Genomic DNA, 8,029 nt, shown 5'->3' with positions numbered 1-8,029 from the left:
TGGAGTTGGAGTACTGTAGATTTGCAGATACAGCCGCACTCAGTGTTATCCAGTTTACAAACTGTCCACACAAAATCTTTTATGTCCTTGTTTTTTAATGTTCGTGTGAATTTAAATATATGAGCTGCCCTTAACACGGTGGTGAAGCAGGAAGTGTCGCAGTCACACAGCACCAGGGACCTGGAGGTTGTGGGTTCATGTCCCACTCCTGATGACTGTCTTTGAGGAGTTTGGTGTGTTCTCCTCGTGTCCGCGTGGATTTCCTCTGGTTTCCTCTCACATTCCAAAAACAAGTTGGTAGTCGGATTGGTGACTCAAAAGTGTCTGTGGGTGTGAGTGAATATGTGAGTGTGTGTCACCCTTTGAAAGGCTGCCACCTCCTCCAGGGTGTGTTCCTGCCTTGCACCCAGTGATTCCGGGTAGGCTCCGGCCACACTGTGACCCTGAACTGGATTAGTGGTTACAGACAATGAATAAATGAAGGATGAGCTGCCCTTTATGTTGTGTGCAAATTGCTTGATGAATGAACCAATAAAAATGCTTCATGAGTCAAGTGTAATGTACGACTGTATGACATCAAGTGTAATGTACGACTGTATGACATGAGCTTAGTAAACTTCTACAAGTTTTGAGCATTACTTCCTTCCCAACAGTGATGACTATGGCTTTATGTTTCAGGGGCAAGTGAAAGAAAGAGGGTATGTGCCTTAAGTGTGATTTTGAGAAGGATGAGATATTCTGTTGAGCTTGTATGACATTGTCACAGGCGGGCACCTCAAGCTCACTGTTTACTAAAAGGGACTCTTTCAGGAAATGCAGGCCACACCTTTCACTGGAGTGCTTTTAGTGCTGTGACATTCAGTGATCTATATATAACCACATGATAAATAATTATGATACTATACCCTGTAAAAGCATCATGACTCATTCTGATACTTACGCATGTTGATCATCATAAACACAATGTCACACCTTGACACTTTCTGGTTTGTTTTCCCCTTTCTATGTGGCTCTGTTCGTTGTTTTCCTTCTCCTCACATGGCTTTGTTTATGTTCACTCGCTCCACCTCTTGTTCCGCCTCTTAGTAATTGTCCTCGTTATCTGTGTCAGGTGTGTCTAGTTAGTTCATGTATTTAAGCCCTCTTCCCTCACTTCCTGGTATCGGTCATTTTGAGTTTGAGTTTGAGTTTGTTTGTTCGTTCTCGTTGCTTGGTTTGTTTCTTTGTTTGGTTCATGATTTCATTGTGTTTGTTTCACGCTCACGTTTCTTCGTAGTGTTTCTCGTTTGTGGTTTCTCGTTCATGCTCGTTAATGTTATTTCGTGTTTCTCGTATAGTTCGTTTGTTTTGTTATTTCATTATTAAAGTCTGTGTTGTAGCGAGTGTGTCCGCCTCCCTGAATCTACTCATCACACCACCCTGACAGAATGACCGATCCAAAAATGGACACAGCTAGCACGGACTACCCGTTTAAGAGAGGTGTAATTCGCCGTACCCCGTTCCGCAAAGATCCCGTGGAGGAGGCGTTGAAAGCGGCTTCAGAGTGGAGTCAACGGCTTCAGCGCATTTCCGGTGTGGTTCCTTTTCCCCGAACAGAAGACTCGATTCAGGAATCGAGTGATTCCTCCAGCGGGAATCGACGGAGCCGGAGGAGAAAGCAGGCTGAAAACCCAGCTCCAGAGAATTACCCCCTCAGGTCCGGAGAGATTTTTGGGGGGGCGTTATGTACAAGGGCTGTTAGCCTCAGATCACAGGACATGAGAGATGAGGCTAACAGGGACGCATCTCCGGGGGAACTACGTTCAAAGAAGTCCCTCGAGAGTGCGTCCAAACCCGCTAAATCCTCAACTCGTGCTCGGCGAGCAGCACGAGCACCTGCCCCGCTGGGCGTTTTAACTCCTGTTCCTGGAAGAGCGGCATCTCCGGCCGCGCCTCTCTTCATGCCCGCGGCACCTCCGGCCGCGCCTGTCTCCCTGAGCGCGGTGCCTACGGCCGCGCCTGTCTCCTTGAGCGCAGCACCTCCGGCCGCGCCTGTCTCCCTGAGCGCAGCGCCTACTGCCGCGTCTGTCTCCCTGAGCGCGGTGCCTACGGCCGCGCCTGTCTTCCTCAGCGCGGCGCTTCCGGCCGCGCCTGTCTCCATGGACGACGTCGCAGATTCTTCTGCCTCCGTGGACGTCGTCGCTAGGACCCCAATTCCTAATCACCGCTCTGCGCCCACTCCTCAACTCAACTCAACTCAACTTTATTTATAGAGCACTTTAAAAAACACCAACAGTTAAAACAAAGTGCTGTACAAAAGATGTTTATAAAACAAACTAAAACAAAATAAAATAACCAATAATGAAAAATAAATAACTTAAATAAAAACAACACTAATAAAACTAATAAAAGAAAACAAACGTCTCATGCTGAGTTGAAAGCCAAGGAATAAAAATGGGTTTTAAGATAAGTTTTAAAAACCGAAAGTGAAGAAGCCTGCCTAATCTGTAATGGTAGGCTATTCCACAGTTTCGGCGCAGCAATTGAAAAAGCTCTATCTCCTCTGAGCTTACGTTTTGACCTCGGCACCTCCAGGAGCAGCTGATCAGCTGACCTGAGGCACCGAGCAGAGACGTGGGGGTGTAGCAGCTCAGTGACATTCAGGAGAAGCTTACAGGCATCATGGCACGCCTGGAGCTCTCCTTGAAGGCGGCGCGCGCCTCTCCTGTCTTCATGAGAGCGACGCCCGCCTCTTCTGTTTCCGTGGACGACGTCGCAGATTCCTCTGCCTTCGTGGACGTCGTCGCACATCCTCCTGACTCCGTGGATGACGTCGTCGCAGTTCCATCTGCCTCCGTGGATGACGTCGTCGCAGTTCCGTCTGCCTCCGTGGATGACGTCGTCGCAGTTCCGTCTGCCTCCGTGGATGACGTCGCAGGGTCTCCAGTCTCCGTGAGTACGGCTCCCTCAGCTGCTCCTATCTCCGAGACTTTGGCTCCGGCCGTTTCTAAGCCAGTGACTGTGGCTCCGGCCGTTTCTAAGCCAGTGACTGTGGCTCCGGCCGTTTCTAAGCCAGTGACTGTGGCTCCGGCCGTTTCTAAGCCAGTGACTGTGGCTCCGGCCGTTTCTAAGCCAGTGACAGTGGCTCCGGCCGTTTCTAAGCCAGTGATTGTGGCTCCGGCCGTTTCTAAGCCAGTGACTGTGGCTCCGGCCGTTTCTAAGCCAGTGACTGTGGCTCCGGCCGTTTCTAAGCCAGTGACTGTGGCTCCGGCCGTTTCTAAGCCAGTGACTGTGGCTCCGGCCGTTTCTAAGCCAGTGACTGTGGCTCCGGCCGTTTCTAAGCCTGTGACTGTGGCTCCGGCCGTTTCTAAGCCTGTGACTGTGGCTCCGGCCCCAAGGACTTCGAGGCCAATCCCCAGAACTGTACCCAGGCTGGCACCTTGGACAGTCCCACAGACACATGCCAGTCCTGGGTACCACCCAGTTGTTTTTGTTCCTGTTTCTGTTCCTGTTCTGGTTCCTGTCTCTGTCCTTGTCCCTGTGCCTTTGTCTGTTTTTGTTTCTATTCCGGTCCCTGTCACCGTGTTTGTTTCAGTTCCTGTTAATGTCATGGTCCCTGTTCCCTTGCCTCATGTCCAGTTCCCAGTTAAACCCTTTGTCCAGTCTCATGTCAAATTCCCTGTTAGTCCTCTTCAGTCCTCTGTCCAGTCACGTGTATCTGCTCCTGTTTTGTCTCAGTCCCCGTTCAGTGTTCAGCCCAAGGTCCAGTCACGTGTGTTTTCTCCTGCCTTATCTCCGTCTCTTCTTTCTACTTCTGTCCGATGTCCGTTTAAAGTCTAGTTCCTTGTTCCCTTTTTCCATCCTGAGTCTTTTCTAGTTTCGTTTTTTTTTTGTCTTGTTCTTCTGGCCCCCTCCTGCGCCAGCTCCTGGAGAGTCTCGTTTTTCGCGCTCCGGGAGTTGCGCGTCTTGGGGGGGGCGTTTGTCACACCTTGACACTTTCTGGTTTGTTTTCCCCTTTCTATGTGGCTCTGTTCGTTGTTTTCCTTCTCCTCACATGGCTTTGTTTATGTTCACTCGCTCCACCTCTTGTTCCGCCTCTTAGTAATTGTCCTCGTTATCTGTGTCAGGTGTGTCTAGTTAGTTCATGTATTTAAGCCCTCTTCCCTCACTTCCTGGTATCGGTCATTTTGAGTTTGAGTTTGTTTGTTCGTTCTCGTTGCTTGGTTTGTTTCTTTGTTTGGTTCATGATTTCATTGTGTTTGTTTCACGCTCATGTTTCTTCGTAGTGTTTCTCGTTTGTGGTTTCTCGTTCATGCTCGTTAATGTTATTTCGTGTTTCTCGTATAGTTCGTTTGTTTTGTTATTTCATTATTAAAGTCTGTGTTGTAGCGAGTGTGTCCGCCTCCCTGAATCTACTCATCACACCACCCTGACACACAACATATACATGGCCATATAGATCCAGCCTTCCATACCACAGGGTCAGGTTGAATGACTCATGGTTCCATTCATAGTTCCTCAAAATAAATAAATAAATAAGCTAAGCACCCAAATTACCAACGCACCACAGACAAGAACCGACAAGTATGTGCAATTTAGACCATATAGTCAGTGTATTGCCTCCTGCTGGCCTGAGTGTGAACTGCCGTAGTTGTGAATTCATTATTTAAACCAGTAAAATGTATTGACCGACGGCACGGTGGCGAAACCACTCAGTGTCACTGTTACAAAGCTTCAGGGTCGAGCTCCGCTCCGGGTGACGGTCTGTGAGGAGTTTGGTGGGTTCCTTTGTCCGATGTTCTGCCACTGTCCAGAAACACGTTTGTACGTGGATTGGTTACTCAATAAGTGCCCAGGCGTGAGTGAATGTGAGAGCGCCCCCTCCAGAGTATATTCCCGCCTTGCACCTGTAGTGATTCCAGGTAGTTTCCCGACCCACCGGATAAGCGGTTACAGACAATAAATTAATGAATAACGTATTGGCATTTGAACAAAATATTTGTATTATTCAAAGCTCCCTAAATAGCATTTTATTCACTTTAAATAGTTTTTGCTGTTTCAGATTATTTAAATATATTCACAATATCCTTAAAATGTTCAGAATAATCAAAATATTCCAGTTTATGTTTTGCAGAGAATTTACATATATTTTATATTATTTTTATCAAATTTTAATCATGGATGTTTACGACACTGAACAGATTTACAGTGTATTTAAATCTTTAATATCATTAGCAGAACTGATTTATTGAATGAAGCTGATATTCCACAGCGTAGTGCTTCAATATTTACAGAGATTTGCTAAATTTACTTCCGCTTTAAATGGTGCAGCACTTTGACATTTTAATCAGTGTTTAACTTTCACCTTCTGGGTACATTCTGGGGCTGAGGTGGCTTTTTATAGGAGACTGAATCCATTTTACATTCCTGTTCTCTATTTTAATATATCTTTCCATATATAATAATATAGCAAGTAAATTCTGTACAATTTAAAGTGGAAGAGAAACATTAAATAATAAAAGTATTTTCTTCGTGTACACTCGGTGCTGATAATGTCTATATGTGTGTGTGTTATTGCAGGCGGGCAACATAACGGCTGCATTTCTCACAGTCACACACATTTATGGATTGCTCCACACGGGGACGCTATTGTGCAGCGCATCAATGACACTGTCAATGTTTGTGTGTTTTCTTTTTCTTTAGGTGAATTCCGCAGGCTGCGTAGTTTAAAATGGGTGTCTGAAACTGGCTGTAGGTAGAACGCGAAACTCGCAGATAGATGGACTGGTTGTGGAAAAGCATCCATGTGAGTGTGTGAGTGAGTGTGTGGTGCCCTGTGATGAACTGGCGCTATGTCCAGAGTATGTTCCTGCCTTGAGCTCAATGATTCCGTGTAATCTCTGGATCATCCCTGACCCTGAACTGGATAAGCAGTTGGAATGAATGAATGTTTGCATTTCTGAAAATATTTGTATAACAACAAAGTTTTAACCTTCTCAGAAACTGATTAATAAGATATTTTTGTTAAATAAAACTAAATAAGAAGTGAATTAGTATTAATAAAGTGTAAAACTAAATTTAAACAAACCTGCTGCCAAAATTAACATTGCCATGATGATTGAGAAATGTAAACCAACCTTGTTTATTTTTAGAAACTTATATAGCTACCAGAAACCAATAGCTACAGTTTGAAGACCAGTGAAAAAGACTGTTCAATATTTCATTCAATCAATGTTTGCCATCCTTGCAGTGCTTCCAGCATTTGAGTTGCTGCTATGATCTTCAGCACAACACCCCACTGGCTCAATTTACCACTCACTTTGCTCCATAGCCATCATTATGAAAATACATTGTTAGCAGTTCAGGCTAATATTTAGATAAACGATATACATGATTTTTAGCATTAGTAAATCACCAAAATTTTACATTGATGTAGCAACCATACCTGCTAGCATTTTAACTGGCCGCTCATATTTCACCTTGCAAAATTGAAAAGCAGCTCTAGATAAAGTGGGAGAGTCAACATACCCACTGGCTCATCTTAACCCACGCTTCCCTATTGCCCTCAAAATACAAAAGTTGGGGGGTAAATAAAGTAAGTCACTTCACCTCATTTCAAATATACAGACCCTGTGCTGACCTCTGACCCTGCTGAAAGTGTTTACTCAGGCCTCCAGTACTTGTCCATGGAGCAATGGAAGATGGTAGCCTGGTCTAATGAGTCGACATTTTTACATCATGTGGGCAGCCAGGTGCATGTGCTTTACCAAAAATAAAACCAATAATTAAACTTTGACGCTTTGTATATATATCTTAGTAAATTTATGCATTTTCTAGAAAATAAAACTTCTTAATTGAGTTTAGAAACGTAACCAGTTTTCTTTGGTTAAAAGTGTTTTATTCCACAAAAGGACCACATTTAACAACTGGGGCATGTATCAAATATTTGTACTTTGTAAAATAGTAAAAACATACTGAACATTTCTAAGAAATTCTGTCAATATTGATTTCTTTTTATAACAACATCTGAGTTACTGAAGGAATAAAGTGAGAGGGTTTATCACGATTTGTGGAACAGGCCGTGTCCAGAAACCTTAAATGTTACTGCATTTTCCTACAGATCCTTCTCTATTCCTCAGTCCTGTGTCTGAATACTGGAGGAGATGAGAGAAGCTGCTCAAATCCCACTGAAGCAGCTTCCAGTGAAGGACACATCAGTGAACACTACCCAGAAAAACAGTTACACATTTCAGAGTGACCTCACTGTGTTCAAGCCTAGAGAGGACGGAGCATTCTGTAATTGGTGTATGTTGCACTTGATAAAGAAGGTGTGTAGTTTAAGGCTGTGTGAGTGTGAGTAAGCCCTGTGAAATGACTGTGATTGGCTGTAGGGGAATTAAGAGTTGATTTCAAGCCAATATTGTGATAGGTTTAGGTTTGATGTTGGATACGTCATTAGTTAACGTACTCTTTGTTCAACAGTCCATAACTGCCCATGAAGACTACAGTGCTTTCATGTGCCTCACTTCGCACGTTGCCATTTAAAAGAGTTGGCGGATATTGCAGTGTTCCGTGAGGACCACAAAGACCCTGTTATCCAAAGCTCCATGAGAGGAAGGTGAAGACCAACCAGAATGAACCGTTTTATTTATAGTTGTGTTACAAACATGGCGGAGAAAAGTATAAAGATGTAAATCTATTTATCAGATGAGTTCTGCTTAGTTATTTATGAGATGTGTTCTGCTTTTAATTTGAACAGAGCTACTGTAGAAAACCAGTGTAAAAATACAAACAGGTGCCTGTATATTACACGTCTGTCCCAAATGCAGCGTCTGAAGAAAAATAAATACTTCAGTTTTATAGTCTGTTACTGCCCCCTGTTGGTGATTTGTAACGGTTGGCGTTTAAGAGAGTACCGTTTACAGATGTAGGCTAATACATTGCTAGGAGCCTTGCCCAAGAACTCACTTTAGTGTGACTCTATATAACCTCTATATGATGATCTTTCCCCATCACGCAGGACAATGCTGTGACACTCTGGTAAATACTG

General features: G+C 44.3%; 1 pseudogene; it reads left to right on the top strand.

Moving 5' to 3' along the window:
* LOC136675468 (polymeric immunoglobulin receptor-like) overlaps positions 1-8,029 on the top strand; it is a 252,315-nt pseudogene that overhangs the window by 233,215 nt on the left and 11,071 nt on the right.

Source organism: Hoplias malabaricus, chromosome X1, assembly GCF_029633855.1.
Source record: "Hoplias malabaricus isolate fHopMal1 chromosome X1, fHopMal1.hap1, whole genome shotgun sequence".
Lineage (NCBI taxonomy): Eukaryota > Metazoa > Chordata > Actinopteri > Characiformes > Erythrinidae > Hoplias > Hoplias malabaricus.
The sequence above is the reverse complement of the archived record's forward strand: the minus strand, read 5'-3'. Positions and strand labels throughout refer to the sequence as shown.